Source organism: Lolium perenne, chromosome 1 (genome assembly GCF_019359855.2).
Source record: "Lolium perenne isolate Kyuss_39 chromosome 1, Kyuss_2.0, whole genome shotgun sequence".
Taxonomy (NCBI): Eukaryota; Viridiplantae; Streptophyta; class Magnoliopsida; order Poales; family Poaceae; genus Lolium; species Lolium perenne.
In genome coordinates, this window is record NC_067244.2 from 207685580 (window position 1) to 207709014 (window position 23435).

Sequence of the window (23435 nt, forward strand, 5' to 3'; positions counted from 1 at the left end):
GGCTGCTTCACGCAATGAAGATCATGACTTGAAGTGACAACCGCCGGGAGCCAGCCGCAAGAATTCCCAGCTCGTTGTAATGCTGCTTTGTGGGTACTGTGATGATAGTTAAGTCATATAAAAAAGCAAACTTCACATATGGAAAAAGGTGCACTACGCCAATCAAGTAATGTGAACTTCAAAAAAGAATTCCACAGATCTTATTAGCATAAAAATCACAAACTCAAGTGCAGGCTTGTGAAGCTTTGTAGGTTTCAGCTAGTTTTGAGATTAGTATTGTTCAATTAGTTGCAGAAAAATTGGCAAATTGTTTTACCTTTTTGCTCTGATATTAATTTGTACAGACTGCTCTAGGCAAAATATAGATCTTTCTTAGTGTTAAGAATGAGTATAACAGCATAATAATAGGGATCAGGAATGGAATCTTGAATGCATATGCATAGTTTACTAGATAATTACCTTAAGTTTTAGCGTTGAAATCCCCATGGAGTATTACCGGATCATCATGCCACGTCTTAGATATAGCATAGTAGGCTCGGTCAAGTAGTGTTCCTTACATATAACAAAAAAAGGCAGCATAAGAACACTAGTAGACAGTGGTAGATGGTTAAGGTCAAACGAAATACTAGATTATGCTTTTATACATCAAAAAAAGATTGCAGCAATATGCATTTTTGTTCAAATGAACTTCATTTTATTTGCGGAGTGGACTTCACTTTTACAAAAGTGAACTCACCATTACCATTTAGTTTGTTTTCATAGAAAAAGCAAGTGAACTTCACCTCATAGACGAACTGAACTTTTACCAACTAGTGAACCTCAGAACCACACTGTTTATTAATTAACTAGAATTCCATGTACTTGACTGAACTCTGTGGTAGGGAGGAAGTGAACTTCAGACTAGAAAAGATTTTAACTTCCAATTGTGTGTTATTACATCATGAACACAGGATTGAAAATTTTGATGGTCTTTGCCTAAGAAGCAGTGACAGAAAAGAAAACTTGGCTGAGAAAGACAACAACGCATTCCTAGACACGCTCCAGGGAACAATCCACTCTTTTCCGTCATGCATCTACTGCCAACAACACCAGGAGGAACTGCAAACGATCACCACGACGAGCGTATTTGAGGTGCAGAACATGAAGTGAAGTGAAGCATGAATGGTGAGCTTCCAGGTTGTAACCAAGTGGACCTCCGGACATGCAGTTTTTATAATGGTTATTTTTAGTGACAGATAAACTTTTGTTTTTCATTTACTGAGCCGGTTTAGAACAAAGAGTGAACTTCCTTAGCTATTACAAAGCCAACTTTTTGTAAAAAAATCCACCAGAAATATGAAAACTTCCTATGTGAACTAATGAAACCTCTCCGGCCAAAATAAATATTACTCCTCCGTAGGTTCAAGTGAACTCCACAACAGATAAGACTGAACATCAGAGCGTGTTTAAATTCATCTCGCATAGGCATAACAAGAAACAAGTAGAGGCTATCTAATCATAACATCCTACAATATTATTCACGCTCGTGTATACACACATGCTATAGGTGATAATACATTAGAGAGAGAACGAACCGGTAAATGCAGAAATTGCATGGCTCCGGTCCTGTGCGGAAAGTAGCCATGGAGCACACAGGGCCGCAGACGTGCTTCTGTTCGCAAGGACATACCCAGGCAGGCAAAGTGTGGCGGCGGAGGTCCTGAATGGTGAGGAGGGAGGTCAAGCATGCTGCCAAGGGAACAAGCAACAGTTCAGCTATGAAGTGGCAGAAGTTCTTAACCGAAATACTGCAGTTTATTAAATACAAAGCATCAACTTCCATTTCTTTTTATTAAATACAGATTGATCACGGATACTGTATGCTTTTCTTTTGCAACACACATCTCAAGCTAACCTTGGACATAGTATGTTCATGGATCACGGGTATTACCAGGAGATATACACACACGTTGCAAAAATACTAGGAGATTGATGTCAGTGGACGCCCGCAGCGGTGATTTTGAATTCCAACTTGCCGTAGCGCTTCTGAATTCCAGCGATGGTGTGATGGCGCCTGGCAAATTCTTTACCGGTAGTAGTTTAGCTCTGAACTAGGAGCAGTTCTGAAATGAAACATCATAAGTTCAGAACTAGCAAGGGTTTAGCACAACTACAAGATCGGTTCTTTTGTGCCACAAAAGATAGAGAAAAAAAATACACAGGCATGATAAGTTCACATAGTAGAAGTGAGCTCATTTTTTAGACACAAAGAAAGTGAGCTCCTATGATAAAACATGTGAACTTTGCCAGCGTTGAAGTGAATTTTGTGACTTCAAAATGTGAACTCCGTTGACAGTGAAGAGAAAGAGAAAGAGCAGTCGGTAGTTCACTAATCCGACAGATATATGAACTTTCAGCATAACACACATAGCCCATAGCAGATAGCACTGCATCAGCTCAGAGGAATTACACTGCGAGCAGCAGTTTACAAACCATCCATCAGCAGAATAGTCCTTTCCTACCATTACAAAGCATCAGCGTCTATTTTTATTTGTATTACTGAACACATATACAAGAAGAACCGACACCTATCCATGCAATGCAAGGGAAAAATCAAACACCAGATCCCTGCAAGATCATAATAACTTGGTCATATACCTGAGAGCTTTAGGGAGAGAAAGAGTTGATGTGCTGGGGCGATGCGCCATCGTCCGGGATGGAGGTCGAGCTGCAGAGCGCTGCCGACCGTCCATGACGCCGGGGTGGGAGGAGGTGGGGCGCCGCCGGCGAAGGAGGAGGCGGGTCGCCGCCGGGGTTGGAGGAGGTGGGTCATCGCCGGGGTTGGAGGAGGTGGGTCGCCGCCTGGGTGGGAGGAGGTGGGGCGCCGCCTGGGTGGGAGGAGGTGGGCGCCGCCTGGGTGGGAGGAGGTGGGGCGCCGTCAGGGCGGGAGGGGGGGTCGCCGCCTGGGTGGGAGGAGGTGGGGCGCCGCCAGGGCGGGAGGAGGGGTCGCCGCCTGGGTGGGAGGAGGTGGGGCGCCGTCAGGGCGGGAGGAGGGGGCGCCGCCTGTGCGGGAGGAGGTGGGGCGCCGCCTAGATTGGAGGAGGTGGGGCGGTTGGTCGCCGGGGTAGGGAGGCGTGCGTGTATTTTCCTCGGGGGATTTCGCCGGACTCCGTCACCGGCTCCCTCGCGTCGGCTACAGCCGCCGCTCGCTCGCCGGCGCCGATAAGGTAGGAGGCGGGATTGGATTTGGGGGAGGTTCAGTTGCGTGGGAGTGGGGATCGCATCGGGGCTATTTTTTTTTTGTCGGTCGGGTCGGGTCTGGAGTAGAAGGTGGTATGAGGGGGTTGTAGAATAGCTATTCTAGAACCCCTCTTAAGGGGGGTTCGAGAATAGTCCAGCTCTATATATATATATATATATATATATATATATATATATATATATATATACCAGCACTATTCTGCAACCGGTTGCAGAATAATATTCTGAACACCGACTTGAACTTCCCTGGACACAAGGTTGAACTTTTCGGAGAACATGGTTGACCTTTCTGTCGAACATACCTGAACTTCCCATTTTCTTCAGAGCTACTGATTCTACTTCGTGTTTCCCAACCATTTGTCGGAACTATGCGAGTGATATACCGTTGGATAGATAATGAAAAACCGCAACTTTTTCATGTTCACACTTTTCACAGATTTTGCACGGTTTAAATTTAATTTTAAAAATACGAAAACGCTTCTATATGGCCAGAAAACAAACTTTTAGTTTGATTTTCGAATCGCTTATCGAAACTGTGCAAGTGATAAACCGTTGGAAAGATAATGAAATTGCGCAACTTTTTCATGTTTTAAGTTTTTTCAAAATCCTCACAGTTTTCGAACAATTTTGAAAATACCGAATTTCGGACGTACTCAAAAATGAGCGGACAGTAATTTGGATGAATTTTTTCAACCGTTTGTCGGAATGATGCAAATGATATGGCGTTGGAAAGCTATGAACTAGGCGCAACTTTTTCATTCACGTTGTTTTCTCTAATTCCTTACAGTTTAAGAGAATAAATCGAATTACTGTCCGCCCGTTTTATGTGACGGGCACCGAATGATTGTCCCGCGATTTCCATGCGGTATATTTAAACAATGAAGATGATATACGGTTGGAAAGGTGTGAAAATGGCGCATCTTTTTGGTATCTACCATTTTTGCCAAATCCGAACGGTTTAAAACTAATTTTAGAAGTTTTAAAATCATGTTTTCGGTATACTTTGCAAGATAATGATTTGAATTTGATGGATTAGATCCAGTTATTTGTTCTAAAATGTTGTATACAATGAAATTAGACATATATTCTACCATATAAAGCTTTTGGTGATAATGATTGAAGTGGTTGGTGATCAAATCGACGAGATTTGCACAATAGATTTCCGCCCGGTAAAAACAGAGCACTGAACTTCCCTCGACATGAACTTGTACTTATTGGGCAATGCGGTTGTACTTCTCAGTGTGGTTTCATGAAAGTGTTCAGTAAAACAGCTATAATTCCTGTATTTTTTTTGGACACTTTGTAGTTCCTGTAATTACCGCTTGTACTTCACGTAGTCTATGCTTGTACTTCTCGAAATCACTGCTTGTACTTCCTCGTGGATGATGTAATTATTTTGTTTTTTCGACATTTGGATTTTGCCGGTTTTCTTATACTTCCTATACTAAGTGCGTGTACCGCTTATGTCAAATGGTTGTACTTCTTGTATTCAAGTATTTGAGCCTCCTCACGGGGTTGTGGTATTATTTTGTTTTTTCTATATTTAGATTTTGTCGATTTTCTTGTACTTCCTATACTAAGTGCGTGTATTGCTCATGTCGAATGGTTGTACTTCTCATTGTCAAGTATATGAACTTCCTTACGGGTGATGGAATTATTATTATTTTTTGCTATGTGAACTTATGTGGGGGTATTTTCTTTGAACACTTTTAATTCATGTAATTAACGATTGTACTTCATGTTGTCTCCGCCTGTACTTCTCGGAGTCACTGCTCGTACTTCCTCGTAGATGATGGGATTATTTTGTTTTTTCTACATTTGGATTTTGTCGGTTTTCTTGTACTTCCTATATTAAGTGGGTGTACTACTGGTGTCGGCTGGTTGTACTTCTCGTCGTCAATTATATAAACTTCCATGCACGTGACGGTATTATTTTGTTTTTTTCAACATTAGGATTTAGCCATTTCTGTTGCACTTCCTATATTAAGAAGGTGCACTGCCCTCCTTTTTTCACGAGGGGTTCTGAACTTCCGAAACTGAAAGATTGTACTTACCAACATCAATACTTGTACTTTCCGCTCTCATATTTTGTACTTCCCTATTATTGATTTTAATATTGTTTTTAGCACTTCACATGGTCCGTTAGTTGCAGACTATCAATTTCTTTTTACTTGTAGTGCCGATAAAAAAGAGCTGCACCGTCCTACAACACTTGTACTTCATAAATCATTTGTTCGTTTCTCTTTTTAGTCATACTGCCATGTTTAGGGTACGTGTACTTACTGTATCTAATAGTTGTACTTCCCGAAATAAATATCGTAGCTGAACTATGTACTAGAAAACAAGAAAAGTAATTTGCAGCAAAAACTAAAAACGTTCATTGAAATGCAGGTGAAGCGGTACTAGACAGAGGGGGAGCATCTAGCAGCAGCGCCACATGCACACACATAGACGAAGCAGTAGGTAAAATGCCCAGATGTGAGTAAACAGGGACGCTCTCGTGCGAGGAAACAACAACACAACACTCTGGCTGCAGACAACGAAAGACAACCTAATGTCTCCTCAAATCAGTGGTGCAGTGCCAGCAGTTTGTGGCCGACCGTCGGTGTATAGTCGGTAGAAACATGGGTTGGTCCGCATGGAGCCGCAATGGCGAGGATGGCTAGCCGTTGGAGAAAGCCGGTCGGAGCAAAGCAGACATCGCCAGAGATGTGGGTCCTAGGGGCGTGCACGCCACATCCAGAACAATAGCAGCCCCTCTACTATATGCTATTGTTATAAATAGGGACAAATTGATGGAGAACTAAATATTCTAATTTTGGCACAAGCCGTTTTGAAAAAGATCAAAAACAAAATAAGAATTCTTTCTCGATGGTTTGTGCCAACTAACTAGAACTAGCACTAGCGCCACAGCTTCCGGCAATTGATTACTTAATTCATAGATTGTTGTTTCCAGTGGTATTGCATTCCTCTAAAGTAGTCTGTGTAGTGCACATACCAATGTGCTAGGTACTGCCGGCTAGTACGCAAGTATGCAACTGTACTTTTTCACATTCCAACATCGTCTCCCGAAACTGCTGCGAGAGATCCTAAAGTTGAGGACGCATTACACAGTGATGTGAAGTTCTGGTCTTCAGTTTTGTAATTTCAGAATCTAGTTCTGGTCTTCAGTGGAGAAGATTTTGCACAGCCAAGTCGGAGATGATGCTACAGTGCCAGCTAGAGAACGGCATGAACCAGCGCGTCCTGGTAGACAACTACACGAACTGCCCGTCTCCGCGTCATGTACTTTCCGTCCTGCCGTCCGGCGGTATCAGCGGGCAGGTAGCCGGGCCGGTGGCGCAGCTGGCCGTGACAGAGAGCAAGCTGACACTGGTAGAAAAACAGGCTTCCGGTGAGCCCCATAAGTCGCGAAGCTGTAGGAACCGCGACTAATGGGACCTTTAGTCGCGGTTCGGGAGGCGAACCGCGACCAAAGGCCTGGGCCCAGGGCGCTCGGTGGCCAGCCGGTGCACGTGGGGGGCTTTAGTCGCGGTTGGCCAGGCCAACCGCGACTAAAGGTGCCCGAAGGCCTTTAGTCGCGGTTGGCCAGGCCAACCGGGCATAAAGCCCCCCCCCCCCTATATATACCCATCCAGTGACCAACACTTAGCCATTTGGAGCCATTCTCTTCACAAACTTCACAAGTGGGTGTTAGGTTTGCTTTTGGTTCCTCTTATGCACATAAGGTGTTTGATGAAATGCCCCAAGAGCATGAAACAAACATGATATGAAGTGTTGGAGCCACACTTGAGCTTTCTCATTTATTTTTTCCTCCTCGATCGCGGTTAGCAACTTGAACCTTTGATGTGTCGTTGATAAAATATGCGTGTGTGTGTAGTTCATTGTTTAATTTATATTGTTTGTAGCTAGTTAGTTTAACAAATGCATGATGGTTAATTATATATTTTATATTATAATAATGCAGATGAATCGACAATGGATGTACGGTAACCGACTCTCCGGCGAGTTCAGTACGGGTTTGAAAGATTTCCTCGTAGTGGCTAATGCGAACAAGCAGGGGGGTTTTGTTATCTGTCCATGTGTTAACTGTAAGAATCAGAAGGGTTACTCTTCCTCAAGAGATGTTCACATGCACCTGCTTCGGCACGGTTTCATGCCAAGCTATAATTGTTGGACCAAGCATGGAGAAAGAGGGGTTATAATGGAAGAAGATGAAGAAGGGGATGATTTCATCGATGAAAGCTATCTTGCTCATTTCGGTGATACTTTCATGGAGGATGCTGAAGGTGAAGGGGAAGGTGAGGGGGGAGGTGAAGAAGAGGCACGTGATGATCCCGTTGATGATCTTGGTCGGACCATTGCTGATGCACGGAGACGCTGCGAAACTGAAAAAGAGAGGGAGAATTTGGATCGCATGTTAGAGGATCACAGGAAGGCGCTGTACCCCGGATGCGATGATGGTCTGAAAAAGCTGGGCTGCACACTGGATTTGCTGAAATGGAAGGCACAGGCAGGTGTAGCTGACTCGGCATTTGAAAACTTGCTGAAAATGTTGAAGAATATGTTTCCAAAGAATAACGAGTTGCCCGCCATGCACGTACGAAGCAAAGAAGGTTGTGCCCTCTAGGTTTAGAGGTTCTGAAGATACATGCATGCATCAACGACTGCATCCTCTACCGCGGTGAATACGAGAATTTGAATGAATGCCCGGTATGCACTACATTGCGTTATAAGATCAGAGGCGATGACCCTGGTGACGACGATGTTGAGGGTAAGAAACCCAGGAAGAGGGTTCCCGCCAAGGTGATGTGGTATGCTCCTATAATACCACGGTTGAAACGTCTGTTCAGGAACAAAGAGCATGCCAAGTTGTTGCGATGGCACAAAGAGGACCGTAAGTCGGACGGGGAGTTGAGACACCCCGCAGATGGAACGCAATGGAGAAAGATCGACAGAGAGTTCAAAGATTTTGCGGTGACGCAAGGAACATAAGATTTGGTCTAAGTACGGATGGCATGAATCCTTTTGGCGACGAGCTCCAGCCATAGTACCTGGCCCGTGACTCTATGCATCTACAACCTTCCTCCTTGGTTGTGCATGAAGCGGAAGTTCATTATGATGCCAGTGCTCATCCAAGGTCCGAAGCAACCCGGCAATGACATCGATGTGTACCTAAGGCCATTAGTTGATGAACTTTTACAGCTGTGGGGCAGACCTGGTGTCCGTGTGTGGGATGAGCACAAAGAAGAGGAATTTGACCTACGAGCGTTGCTTTTCGTAACCATCAACGATTGGCCTGCTCTTAGTAACCTTTCGGGACTGTCAAATAAGGGATACAATGCATGCACGCACTGCTTACATGAGACTGAAAGTGTACATTTGCCAAATTGTAAGAAGAACGTGTACCTTGGGCATCGTCGATTTCTTACGAAAGGTCATCCAAGAAGAAAGAAAGGAAAGCATTACAACGGCAAGGCAGATCACCGGCCGAAGCCTGCGGAACACACTTGGTGCTGAGGTATTTGATATGGTCAAGGATTTGAAAGTCATCTTTGGAAAGGGTCCTGGCGGACAATCGGTTCCGAAGGGAGCCGACGGGCACGTAGCCATGTGGAAGAAGAAATCTATATTCGGGAGCTAGAATATTGGAAAGTCCTAGAAGTCCGCTCTGCAATCGACGTGATGCACGTTACGAAGAATATTTGCGTGAACATCCTAAGCTTCTTGGGCGTGTATGGGAAGTCAAATGATACAAAGGAAGCACGGCGGGACAAAGAAAGTTTGAAAGACCACGATGACCGGCATCCGGAACGGTTTCAAGGTCGTGCCAGCTACGCTACGACCAAAGAAGAGAAGGTCATCTTTTTGAATGCACGAGCGGTATGAAGGTCCCGTCAGGATTCTCGTCCAATATAAAGGGAATAATAAACATGGCGGAGAAAAAGTTCCAAAACCTGAAGTCTCACGACCGCCACGTGATTATGACGCAATTGCTTCGATTGCTTTGAGGGCTCTGCCGGAAAATGTTCGAGTAGCCATTGTGAAGCTATGTGCATTCCTCAATGCAATCTCTCGAAGGTAATCAATCCGAGAAGTTCTACCACGGTTACGTAACGATGTGATCCAATGTCTTGTCGGTTTCGAGTTGGTGTTCCCGCCATCCTTCTTCAATATTATGACGCACCTCCTGGTTCACCTAGTCGATGAGATTTCCATTCTCGGTCTGTATTTCTACACAATATGTTCCCCTTCGAGAGGTTCATGGGAATATTAAAGAAATATGTTCGTAACCGTGCTAGGCCGAAGGAAGCATCGCCAAGGGCTATGGAAATGAGGAGGTAATTGAGTTTTGTGTTGACTTTGTTCCCGACCTTAAGCCGATTGGTCTTCCTCAATCGCGGCACGAGGGAGACTAAGTGGAAAAGGCACGATCGGAAGGAAATCAACGATATGTATGGATGGCCATTCTCACTGAAGCACACCACACGGTTCGACCAATTCCAACTTGGTGGCTCCGTACTTTGAGAAACACAAGAATATTTTACGCTCGGACAACCCTGAGAAGCCTGAATCCTGGATTAGGAAGGCCCACATGGAGACTTTCGGCAGTTGGTTGAGAAAACATTTAATGAGTGACGATCATGTTGTAGATCAGCTGTACATGTTGGCCAAGACACCATCTTCGACTATAACGACTTTCCAAGGGTACGAGATAAATGGGAATACATTTTACACGATCGCCCAAGATAAATAGAGCACCAACCAAAATAGTGGTGTCCGCTTTGATGCCGCAACCGAGAATGGGCAAAAGGTCACATATTATGGTTACATAGAGGAGATATGGGAACTTGACTATGGACCCTCCTTTAGGGTCCCTTTGTTCGTGCAAATGGTTCAAGCTAACAGGAGGTGGGGTAAAGGTGGACCAGCAATACGGAATGACAATGGTGGATTTCAACAATCTTGGTTACCTTGACGAACCATTCGTCCTAGCGAAAGATGTCGCTCAGGTTTTCTATGTGAAGGACATGAGTAGCAAACCGAGGAAACGGAAAGATAAGAAAACGATCAGTACATCATGCGATGATCCAAAGCGCCACATTGTTCTTTCGGGAAAAGAAACATCGTGGGAGTGGAGGACAAGACAGACATGTCGAAGATTATAATATGTTTGCTGAAATTCCGCCCTTCAAAGTGAACACCGACCCAAGCATTAAGTTAAATGATGAGGATGCTCCATGGATACGGCACAATCGTAAGCAAGCAGGGACACAAGGGAAGAAATGATGTGTAATAATTTATTGTACCAAACTTTGTTGAATGAATCATGTGAATTATATTACCCGTGATGTGTTTGGTGTCCATTTTCGAATGATTCAATTGACTCGAGATAGCAACGATGATACATGAAATTTGGAGTGACTAAGTCATACTCTGCATACATGAAATTTGGAGTGACTAAGTCATACTCCTGCATACAGGAAATTTGGAGTGACTAAGTCATACTCCCGCATACATGAAATTTGGAGTGATTTAGTCATACTCCCGCCTAGGCGTATAATATGCATACTCGTAGTCTTCATAGCCGCCGCCGTTGTACCGGTAGTCGTCGCCTTCTAAGTTGCCGGCGTCGTCGTCGGCTGTCGTCGGCGTCGTCGGGCGGCGCTCATGGCTCGGGCGAGGGTAGCGCAGCGGGGATATCACCGCCGTGATGTAGTCCATGACGCTCTGCAGAGTCCGGCCGTACCACCATAGACGACGGCCGGCCTCGTGGAAGTTTCCGGAGGCGACCGTCCTCCTCATACTGGCGAGCGCCCTCTCACGCCGATTGATGAAGAAGGCGTCCCAAGTATGCTGGTTATCGGGATGCCGGCGGGATTCATCCGGCTGCTCCGGCGTGAGGTCGAGGTAGTAGTGGTTCGTGATGGCCGCCGGCGCGCGGTACACGAGGGACGGGAGGGACCGGCACGCCGCCGGCGCTTAGGCTCCGGCCGGCAGGGGACGCGGTAGCCGGAGGGCAAGGGTAGTTCGAGGCGCAAAGCTCCTCCACCCGCCGGTAGGTTAGAGTGGGTGCGGTGGAAGCCATGAGAGAGTGATGAGAGATTGTAGAGATGTGATAATGCTGGCCAAGCCGGGCTACCTATATGTAGTGACAAATGGCGGGAAAAATGGGAGCGGGAAGACAGGAGGCGGGAAGAAAGAGGCGGGAAAAAAGTGGCGGGAAGAAAGAGGCGGGAAGAAAGTGGCGGGAAGAAAGTGGCGGGAAGAAAGAATTTTTTGATATATTATTTTTCTGATTTTTTTGATATATTATTTGTATTTTTAAGAATTTGAATTCAATTAGTTTTATTTTTTTGATTTTTTTGATATATTATTTGTATTTTTAAGATTTAGAAATGAATTAGTTTTATTTTCCTGAATTTTTTCATACATTATTTGTATTTTTAACATTTAGAAATGAATTAGTTTTAATTTTCTGAATTTTTTGATATAATATTTGTATTTTTAAGATTTTGAATTGAATTAGTTTTATTTTTCTGAATTTATTGATATATTATATGTATTTTTCAGATTTTGAAATGAATTAGTTTTATTTTTCTTTACTTTTTGATATATTATTTGTAATTTGAAAAAGAAAAGTAATTTGAAAAAGAAAAGTAATTTGAAAAAGAAAAGTAATTTGAAAAAATACCTTTAGTCGCGGTTGGCCTATTTTTCCGCGGGAAACGAAAACCCGGCGAAAATACCCTTTAGTCGCGGTTGGTGTGGCCAACCGCGACTTAGTACCCCTTTAGTCGCGGTTGGGGTCACCACCCGCGACTAAAGGGGGGTCCCTATTTAAACGCGCGCGCGCGAGGGGGCGGTTCACTTCTTCGTTCTCTTCGTCTCCGCCAGTGTTCGTCTCCGCCGCGCCGTTCGATCTGCAGCCGCCTCGCCGTCGACGTCGCCGCCTGCCCCCGCCTCGTCGTCGTCGCCCCGTCGTCGCCCCGTCGTCGCCGCCGCCCACCGTCGTCGCCGGCCCCCGCCTCGTGCGTCGCCCACCGTCCGCTCCGGCGCCCCTCTCGCCCATGGCGCCGCCGCCGCCCTCGCCCATGGCGCCGCCGCCGCCCTCGCCCGCGCGCGCGCGCCGCCTCGCTCGCCGCCAACGCCGCCCGGCGGCGCCGGCGGCCTAGCTCGGTTCCACGCGCGCGCGCCGGCCGGCTCGAACCGCCGCCGCCCACCGCCGCGGGAGAGAGAGGGCGGGGCGCGCCAGTACACACGGCGCCCCTGCATCCATGTCTCTCATTTTTTTTTTGTTTTTTTTTGTTTTTGTTAATTAAAATTGTAAACTAAAATTTGACTTAAAAAAGATTATGTAAAAAAAATTAAAATTTGACTTAAACGAATTAACTTGTTGTTAATTAAAATTGTAAACTAAAATTTTGACTTAACAAAATTTAACAATATATAGTATAATGTATATAATTTTGTACTCCCCTCGAAATTTTGACATAACAAAAATTTACTTAACAAAAATGTGTTAGGTTAACAAAAATTTACACATGTAATAGTATAATGTAACTAAAATTTTACTTAACAAAATTTAGACTTAATGTAACTAAAATTTTACTTAACAAAATTTAGACTTAATGATCAAAATTTTACTTAACAAAATTTAGACTTAATGATCAAAATTTTAACTTAAGAAAAATTTTACTTAACAAAATTTAGACTTAATGATCAAAATTTTAACTTAACAAAATTTTATTTGGGATCGAGAGGGGGCGGCGAGGGTTATGTGTCCTCGGCACCGCCACCGCCCTCTCGGTCACCGCCACACCGGTCTCTCGGTCACGCGGTCACTGCGTCCCCCTTTCGCCACCGCCACCGGTCTCTCGGTCACGCGGTCACTGCGTCCCCCCTTTCGCCACCACCACCGTTCTCTCGGTCACGCGATCACTGCGTCCCCCCTCTCGCCTCCCTCGTCGCCCTCTCTCTTTATATGTAGAAGAGATGTGATAATGCTGGCATACACACAATTAATTTGTTTTTACTACATGTTTTCAGGACTGACATATGGCGGACGATAGAGCTGACCCGATTCTGGACAACTATGATCCGGACCTTGAAGAACATATGTTCGGCATCATAAAAGGCGATATTCTATATGTGCCGACCGGACAAGAAGAAGATGATATCTCTTCTTATCTGAACCTTGAGGGTGAAGATGAAGGGCGCCGTCAGCAAGATGATGCCGAAGAAACGTCGATAAACGACGATCTTCAATTGGAAGTAGCAACCACCTCCGGCGCCGAGGTATATATATATACATATTGAGCGTACGGTGATACAAACTAAGCGATTTGAATAAATGTGTGTGTACTAACGCGCGCGACTCTCTTTCTTATTTTAGCCCTCGGCCGGATCGTCGAAAAAATCGAGTACGTCGTCAAAGCGTGGCGCAACCAAGACGATGAAACCAAACAAAACATGCACCATCGAGGTTGTCGATGAAGAAACCGGCAGGCCGCTGGAGCCCAGCAAGAACGCCACCAAGTTTATCAGCCAATGCGGAGCCGTTGTTAGAGACAACGTCTCGATCACCGTCCAGGAGTGGAATGAGCCAAAGAAGGCACGTCTTGGTTTCACTTTTGTCGATAAGAGAACAAAAAAAGATTGCTTCAACAAGCTTATGGAACATTTCGTTCTACCTCCGGAATACCGCAAATACGATGAGGCGGGTAACAAGATTCAGGAAAACAAGGAGAGGTGCAAGCTAGTCAAACGGTTCGCTCTTTCTAAGATGGCCAACGCATTCGGAAATACAAGCAAAATCTAGCCCATGACTTTGTCAAGCAGGGCAAGACTCGGATTTCAAAGGACAATATGAGAAACTGCAACATGATTGGCCCGAATTTGTGAAGCAAAAGAAATCGGAGCAGTTCCTGGAAATATCGAAACTAATAAGGAGAATGCGGCCAAGAAGGAGTACAATCATATTATGGGGCCAGGAGGGTATCGCTTTTGGCAGCCTAAGTGGGAGAAGATGGTGAACGAGCTGAGGGCGCGAGGAATCCGTCCAGGTACGGAGGGATGGGACCCAAGGGCCAAAAGCTGGTGGTACGGGCATGGGGGATCACTGAACCCGGAGACAGGGGAGTGTGTTTATCAGGGCAAAATAATTAAACCCACCCAAAAGCTTATTGAGGCAATGAGGGATGCTCAAGAGGGGAGGATCAAGTTCAACAGAGAGAACGACGCCCTGACAAAAGCCCTCGGGAATCCTGAACACGGAGGACGTGTACGAGGCATGGGGCCCATTCCGTGGAAAGTAGGGTTCCCCCAGAACGATGACCCGTACGGTTACAGAAGCCGTAAGAGAAAGATGGATCGGGATGCAGATGTTGTGGCGAAGTTGGTAACGGAAATGGATGTGATGAAGAAAACGTGAGTGTACTAGTAGCCGAAAGAGATGCAGCTCGGGCGCGGCATGAAGATCATCCAATGGATCTCGGAAGCCGGCGGCGGAGAAGAAGCGGCGTGGCTTCCACGGAGGCCTCACCGGCTGGTGCACCGACGATCGAAATTACTGCACCGGAGCCTACAAATTACTGCACCGGAGCCTCCTCGCTACCCCGTGGACGATATAAAGGAGATGAAAGCATGTCATCTGTATTATCCTATCGGGAACATGTCCATGAAGGTAGCCATCGGCAGTGCTTTACCACCTGGAGCACTCCACCACAACAACCCCATTCAAGATGGCTATGCTCGTGTCACGGTGGAGGAGATAGTCCAAGGGTTTGAGGACCTGGACATTGACATTGCTACACCTGAAGGGGTGAAAAGACTTGGAGATGTCAAGCGCCGAGTTCATTCTATGGCGAAGAAATTTATCAAGTTTCCAGGCGAGGCGCCAACAAGTCCACCCCCCTACGGTGGTGGTGGTGGCGGTGGCGGTGGCGGTGACGGTGGCGGTGGCGGTGGTGGTGGTGGTGCTTCACCTACACCTCCTTCACGTCAGCCGACGCCGCCCCCCAATTCACCTCCGGCGGGTAAGCAGACGCCTCCCCCCAGTCCTCGTCCTGCGGGTGATAAGACACCGCCCCTAATCCACCTCCGGCGAAGAAGCGAGAAGTAGTCTGGGTTATTAACCCGGACCCTTATGTACCTAGAACCACAAAGATACGAGCCATCACCGACCCCTCTCCCCTCAAGGCCTTGGGAACGTAGTGCCGAGGAACGCGTCGCCCACGCGGCTGCTGAATATGAGAAATGGAAGGCGGACTGCAAGAAGAATAGAGAGCCCGAGCCCAAGCAAGTATTTTACGACAAGGAAAAGAGCTGGGCTAAGTCATTTTTGAACACACCGTCCCAAGCCGCGAAGAATCTGCTCGACGACTATTTACACGAACTTCGTAGGCAAGCACTCGCGTTCAAGAGGAACCAAGAGTTGGCGGAGAAGAAAGCCTTGGAGGAGGAGGCCGAGAAAAAATTAGAAAGGGGGAAAGAAGTTGCCCAGCTCGGGGAACAAAGTAAACAATCGATCGCCCCGCTCATAGTGCAAGCCGCCGGTCCGGATGCCCCCGATATCATAGCAGCTCGCAAAGACATGGATTGACCGTAACGAGTGCCGAGAGAACAAGCGGCCGACTTAGGTATCACTCTTCGTGCACCTTTGTTAGGCCTTGATGAGGCGCCAATGAACGACGTAGTATTTACATATGTGAAGAATGGCCCTCTCGTCGAGCTGCGCAGAAGAGGATCTACCTCGACAAATGAAAGGTCTCGCTAAATTGGTACAAGGGTTACATAAAACTTAAAAACGCCAAAGACTATATTTATGCGGAAGTTAGATATGAGCATCACTTCAAACATTACTATGTACAAATTCATCCGAGTGAATTGTTCCAAATGTTCAATCTGCGCGACCTCGACAAATCTATCATCGGTTGCTACGTTACGTAAGTGATTTATTAATTTCTACCCCATCTCGTTCATTGCCTCGCACTATATATATATATATATATATATATATATATATATATATATATATATATTGTCCTAACTATCTTGTTGTGTACGCTATTATGCGAGAATGAAGAAGCGGGAAATGCGAATAAGGAACATCCATGATGTTGGGTTCATTGACCCACAAATCGTTAATTCATATGTGTTAGAACACCACCCCGCCGACGTGGAGGATGACTCGTGGCGGTTTATTAGAAAACAGAAACTCAAAAGTGATATTCTATTTCCTTACCATTTTGGGTGAGTGTTTCTGTCTTGAGCACATTCTCTTTTGTTTACTCCATGCATGGTATGAGGCTAAGGGAAGAGTTATGCATGACTGTGCATGGAGAGTGGCCGCAGGTTACACTGGATTCTGATGGTAATTCAATTTCAGACCTCCTCAGTTCTCGTCCACGACTCTCTGAATATGGATCCGGCGCTTTGGGCCGACATGAGAAAAATGATGCAAAAGTAATTATTTTCATTCATTTGCGCTCTATATCGATCGGCCTATTTCGTTCATCATTTCCTAATATCAAGTAACTAATTAATAACTCTCTTGTTCATTTAATTTTCTTTGCCTCGTAGGGTTTGGAGACGGTTCGTAGATACCAAGGTCGGTGAATTCAAAAAAGAGCTACATTTTAAAATGGCAGTGCGGACGATCGGGGGATATTCAGCCACCGGGGACCAATCTATGTGGATACTATGTTTGTGAGAGGATCCGGAGATACTGCAATGAGCGGGACCAGAAGTGTGAGAACAACATCCTGAGGAATAACCTCCGGAAGACGCTTAGTCCAGAAGCTCGCTTCCGACCACTTCAAGAGGAACTAGCTGGATGGTTGGCGAGGGAAGTCATCGATCCTAAAGGAGAACACCATTACGATGACGTAGATCTTTATATGCACTAAATTATGGATGGAAACTTGTTCAAAATTGTATATGGTCATCCGATATTGAATATATATTGTATATGGTCATCCGATATTGAATATATATTGTATATTCCTCTTGAATTCTTTTTGGTTCTAATTTCAAATTTGTTTGAAATTGTACATTCATATGCATGTATGTAGTACCGTAGAATATGTGAAACTCCTTCAAAATTAAAACCCAAAAGAAATAAAACAATACAAATTAAAAAGAAACCAGATTTAGGGGGAGGGGGGGCTAAACCCTAAACCCTGCGGAGGCCTTTAGTCGCGGTTGGCCAGAAGAACCGCGACTAAAGGTCCTCCGCCCTGGCGCTCGCCTGCGGCCCACGTGGACGGGCCTTTAGTCGCGGTTCGTAAGGAACCGCGAACCGCGACTAAAGGGGGGGGGGGCCTTTAGTCGCGCTACTTTGGTCGCGGTTGCGCAACCGCGACTAATGGCAGTTGCCAACCGCGACCAAAGGCCCTTTTTCCACCAGTGTGAGGCCTTGTCTTCGCGCGACCAAAGCTTGGAGCCAAGTACTTAACTTCCAAAATTCAGAGATAAATGGACAATAGCTTTTGGACTGGGATCCGCCACACACATAGTTCCAAGAGAGATAGCAACAGTTTGCAGCCACGATAATACGATATGCAACATGGTTTACCATCACAACATAACAATATAAGAAAATTACGGAAGTACATGCGCCGTGGAAAAAAAGTACAAGTCCCCTTTGAAGTCAACCGCAGCAGAAATCGCTAGCAGGGGTTGAGCGAGGCAGGTTGGGGCGACGCTGACCTGCCTGAGGACGGCGCCCCGGGCCTCCCAGGCGACGGAGTCCAGCCCTCGAGATGGCCGCCCGGTTGTCCTCCCAGGCTGCGGCGCGCGAGCTCTCCAAGCGGCTGCGGCGGTTGCCGGGGTCGAGGGAGGAGGGGGCGGTGCTTGCTGGGGACTGTGGAGGATGCGGCGGCGGTTGCCGGGGTCGGGGGAGGAGGCGGCCGTACTTCCCGGCGTCGGGGAAGGTGGTTGTGTGGGTTCCTGGCGGAGGGCGGTGCGGGCGGCGGCTCCTGCGGCGGGGCTACGGTTCCCGCGGGGCGGCGGTGCGCGCCGGCGGAAGGGGCAGGGCGCGCCGGCGGAAGAGGCACTAGGGGCGCGCGGCGGAGTGGGAAGCAGCGGCTCGTCGCCGGCGTGGGAGGAAGGGCCGGCAGCGAGGGAAGGCGGCGGCGGCGGTGCAGGGATTGTTGGAGGTGGCCGGCGCTGTTGCGGCTGGAGAACTGGTCGGCGGGATTTGATCGAGGACGTGGCCTCGTGAGGTACAGGGTGGGTTCCTGGGTGGGGATTAGGTAGGGCCGTGGGTTCCTGGGTGGGGATTAGGTAGGGGTGGGACGGGTTGCTTTTATTTTTTTCGGGTCGAGCGGGATCGTCTCTAATAGAGTCGGATGGTGCTCAGAATAATATTCTGAGCACTGGTTGCAAAATAGTGCAACCTATATATATATATATATATATAATATATATATATATAAGGAAAATAGCCAGCTAGCATGGTGGCTAGCTACGCATGCACATCTGACCACTCATCATCCCTATGGACGGTTTTCATGAAAATCGCATGTTAACGCCGTTAGTGATAGCCGGCCCATGAGGCCACGATCCCACCACACCCCGCAGTCCCGCACATTTGTCCCTCACCCCAACCCAATCCCCACCACAGTCCACAGCCCGGTCCCCTTCCTAGAGAGGAGAGTGCTCCACTCCGGCCCGGTGCTCCACTCCTCCACATACCCGATCTCCGGCGTGGTGCTGGGGACGAGAGTGCTGCTGCGCAAGCTCGTTCGTGGTTTTTCTTTTATCTCGAGTTGCTCCATGTTTTCTTTTTTGGATCTTGATTTGCATCCACTAGATCTCCGGCGACCCGTCCTAGCCCACCCGCCGCCACCCTACCTTGAGCTCTACACGGAAACGTGGGCGCTGCCGCCGGCCGGCAGATGCTGATGCGTATGTTTCGGCACGTCGCGTCCTAGCAAGCTAGCTACCTGCTGCTGGATCTGATGGCACGCGCGGCGGAGCTTTTCTCATGAACTTTTTCCTTGCCGCTGCTACACTGATCTTTTCCCTCTAATCTTTTTCTTGTTGCTGCTTCACTGTGATTTTTTCTTTGCTGATTATGTGCGTTTTGATATGGTGAATAGATCCTGCTGATTTCTTTTTGGTCGTTGACTATGGAAACAAATCGTTTACTGCTCCGCCCCTCCCCACCTCTCGGCTCCGATTTCCCCACGCCCCGCCCCACGCGCGTCCGGCCCAATGCTCCGCGTGCCGCCGGCAAGATGCCCCACGCACTTCCGGTCGGGTGCCCCTCTCGCCTACGTTTTTTGTCCAGGGATTACTGCTTGTCATGGACTGGTTCGTGGCAAAGATCCAACTGGGGCTCGGTAGAGGTGCCCGTCGGTGTTTGAATCGGACGAAGAGAGGTTGATAATGGAATCTGGAGGTGCCAGGGAGGTGCGCCTACGACCGTGCTCCCTGCGTGACCATGGTCTGGTTGCCGTCGACAGTGGGCCCCGCGCGCCGTCGACCGTGTGTAACGCGCGCCGTCTTCGTCCTCGCCCGGCCCTACCGCGAGCCACGAGCTCCGCCACCTGCGTCCTCGTCCATCGCCGCTCGTCAAGTTTGTCCTGGCTGGCTACAACGACCTGGAGCTGGGCTCCCATGGGCACGGTTGCTTTTTTTCTGGATAGGAAGGAGACACAGCGCCGCGTGGTTTTCTTTTGATCTGATTTTTCTTCAACCCTTCTGCGATCTGGATTCTGATGTATTCCCGTTCCAGATTTGTACATGGTTCCCGATCCAGATCCCATGTTCATTCAAAGTAGGGTGAATCTGCAGTTTCTATTTTTTTTCTAGATCCTTTCTGGCTTCTTTTTCTATATCATTTTAATGTTCGTGTTGTTTTTGCAGATACAAAGGCATTTTGTCAAAGGGATTTTGTGGTGACGATATTAGAATAATGTAATTGAAGAATTTTTTAATTTTGTGGTGACAATATGAGCACAATGAGATTTTGTGGTGACTATGATGAACTTTCATCAGCCTCAAGCATCATCTTGTATTTGTTGTAATTTTCCCTTTTTCCATTTGATTTTTCTCCTGAGAATACTTAGTTAGCCTCTAGTTTGTGTCGTTCTTTCTCGAGTTGGTCGAGCGGTTATCGTGGTGCTGATAATAATATTTTATCCGGTGACAAAAATGCTTATTATGAGCCAGTCTACGGTGATTGATGGTTCTCGTGTTACATTAGTTGCATGTTAATTTTTCCGAAAAAGAACGAAAACAAAACTTTGTTGCACGCCACGGAGCGGGTGTCAAATATTTCCGTGGGGACCGGTGAAGTACAGTTGAACTGCCATACGTGAAAGAAAGCAATCACTGGACACAATAAAGATGCGATGAGTGCTGCCTTCGTTTCTTGCTCCAAGATATACCATGATGCATGTCCAGCCATGAGCAATCCTCTCTACATTCTAGACAGTGCTGGCTTCAGCAAGATATACCATGATGCATGTCCAGCCATGAGCAATCCTCTCTACATTCTAGACAGTGCTGGCTTCAGCAAATAGGCATATCATTTGCATATGTACGACCAACACAAGTATGACTGGATTGCATTGATGTGCCGGTTTGTCTTTGCCTCTTGGGAAGGTCAGAGGAAATGGTTTGCTCCCAGAGGATTATTCAATCAGTTGATAGGATTCAGCACAAACTGCCAAGGTGTGAGTTTGGTTATGCAAATGGCATTCTTTACAATTTTGTAGACTCAGCACTAATTGTCATTTTTAAGCATATTCCTCTACAGATTCATTTATTTTTATAATATTCACGTGCAAATCAAAAAACTTTCTTCACTCGTAGTTACTTCTCATTGTGTTTTATATGGTGGTAACTCTTCTGTGAACTTTTTCTTCTTTTGATTCATCAATCACAGGGAAGGGCAAAATAGATGCGTATCTTGCTACGATTTCCCTCGAATTCCCATCGTATCGCAAGAAAAGAAACAACCCCAAGGAAAATACCACACGTTCTGGTATTGTTAATTAATGTCCATCTTAGACTATGGATGCATGGAATTTGTATCCGTCAAGAAGCGTACAGTGTAATCATGTATAGCAGATTACGTAGGTGTTCTGCAAAGGAGATGTATACCTATACAATTTATCGCTTTTGGCATTTACATTTATAAATTACACTCAGTTCTGCTACATGTAATGGTTTGATATGAATTATTGCTCAAGCAAAAACGTTTCGAAACAAATGAGTATGGCGATTTCATTGTCTAGGAATAAAGCATACTACAACGACACAAATCATTCTGTAGTAAATATCAGATGTTCTTTTAATTTTGTGGAAGCTGACTGGAAATTACAATTCAGGGAGAACTAAAAAACGCATTTTTACATTGATATATTATGAGTTATGTATAGTCGAAATAGTTGTTTCGCTAAACTTCCCGCAGCAATGCGTGGGGTATCATCTAGTAAGATTAGGGATTGAAACCTCTATTTTCGTCCTGGTTTGTATTTGATTTGATCTTCAACTATTGTGGCTTGCTACCATAATATCAAGATGAACTCCATTTACTATGCTATGATCTTGTTATGCTATTCTCCTCTCATGTGTGAGTAGATCCCATTGGCGTGGGAGATGTAGGGGATTGGTGAGATGTGAGATGTGCTAATTTTATCCCATCCATTTGTGAACTTATGTTTGAGATTATTTCATATATGAGTATGAATGTTTATGTGCACCTAATGCTTTTATCTAATTTAAGGGACCATATAGCATGATCTCAAGAACTCATAAACAAGAACTTTGTGCTAGTGAATCGGCTACCCTAACTGACACGGCCGATATCAAAGAGGATCCAACAATACTCGAGGAATCACAAGAAACCACCGAGCTTAAAGCTTTACTCTGGTTTAACCACCTTAATAGATGCGCTGACCATGGCTTTGGTAATAGGCAGAAGGATTATTGGAGGAAGATGAAATCTACCAAGAGGAGTCTTTCTCTCTTATGGGTTGCTTGCCTTCTCAGGAATAAATATGACGAATCATATTCACATATCACATTTATTCCACCTTGCACATTCACTATCACCATGAACCGAGTCACCCCGCGCCTATTTTTTCATCTGCAGAAACTCATTTATTTCTTACTAGCGGTATATTTTCATGCACTTTACTTTATTGCACTATCAATACTCAAAACTCATATCAATCGCATTCACCGCTTTCATTTCAATTCTTGCAGTCAACTCACCTAAGACTTGTGACACCTGGGGTGCTACAGAAACACCTCTGATAAACATCCTCCTACGCTACTTGTTGGGATACAATATAAAAACTGGAAATAATACTTTCGCGAAAATATACACAAATGACCCTTTGTTCTTGCAGACCATCAAGCTATTTTCTGGCGCCGTTGCCGGGAGTGCTAGCGCAGGGTGTTTTTTTCTTGACATTTGTAAGTTTTGATGATCTCTGTTGAGGACAGAGGTTCCACACCCTCAGGTAGAGTTTATCTACAAAATTTCATTGATCGAGTACTAGACTCTAGATGTCTGGAAGTTATTCAAAATCTAGCCAAATCGTGTGTTGTAGACGTAAATAGTTTAAGTACCATGATGGAAAACTTATCCATCACAGCTAAGGTAGCTAAGCCTAGCAAAGCTTTAGGGGAATATGGGACTCCTTCAACTTTAGTTGCAAAAAATCCTATCGTTTATCCTGATGTTAACAGCATTGAATATGAAATAGATCATGAGCTATTAATTATGATGCAATATAATGCTTTTTCAGGAGAAGAACATGAAGATCCATGTATTCACTTAACTGGAGTGAAGGATATATGTGAGGTAGTTGTACCTAAGAATTTTCCAAAAGATTTCTTACTTCTTAAGTTATTTCGTTGGTCTCTAAAGGACAATGCATTTCAATGGTTACAAGCCTTACCAAGAAATACTATTGCTAGCTGGAAATATTGCATAAAAGAGTTCATGGAAAGATTTAATCCTTTCTATAAGACTATGCAGGTTAAAAGAGATATTACTAATTTCTTCCAGCATATTGGAGAAAGCTTTGTTCAAACTTGGGGAAGATTCTCCAGATTACTTATGAGGGTTCCCAACCACGGTTTCATGGAAAATGTTATTATACAATACTTTTATAATGGTCTGAATGATGAATCTAAACAGATGGTTGATGCATGTGCAGGAGGAACTC

General features: G+C 45.8%; 1 long non-coding RNA gene across 1 annotated transcript; it reads left to right on the forward strand.

The window, feature by feature from the left end:
- Positions 1-18825: 18825 nt before the first annotated feature.
- On the forward strand, positions 18826-20404 carry LOC127321868 (uncharacterized). Its single transcript, XR_007864366.1, has 2 exons — positions 18826-20026; positions 20116-20404. It is a non-coding gene; the product is annotated as an uncharacterized lncRNA (long non-coding RNA).
- The last annotated feature ends 3031 nt before the right edge of the window (positions 20405-23435 follow it).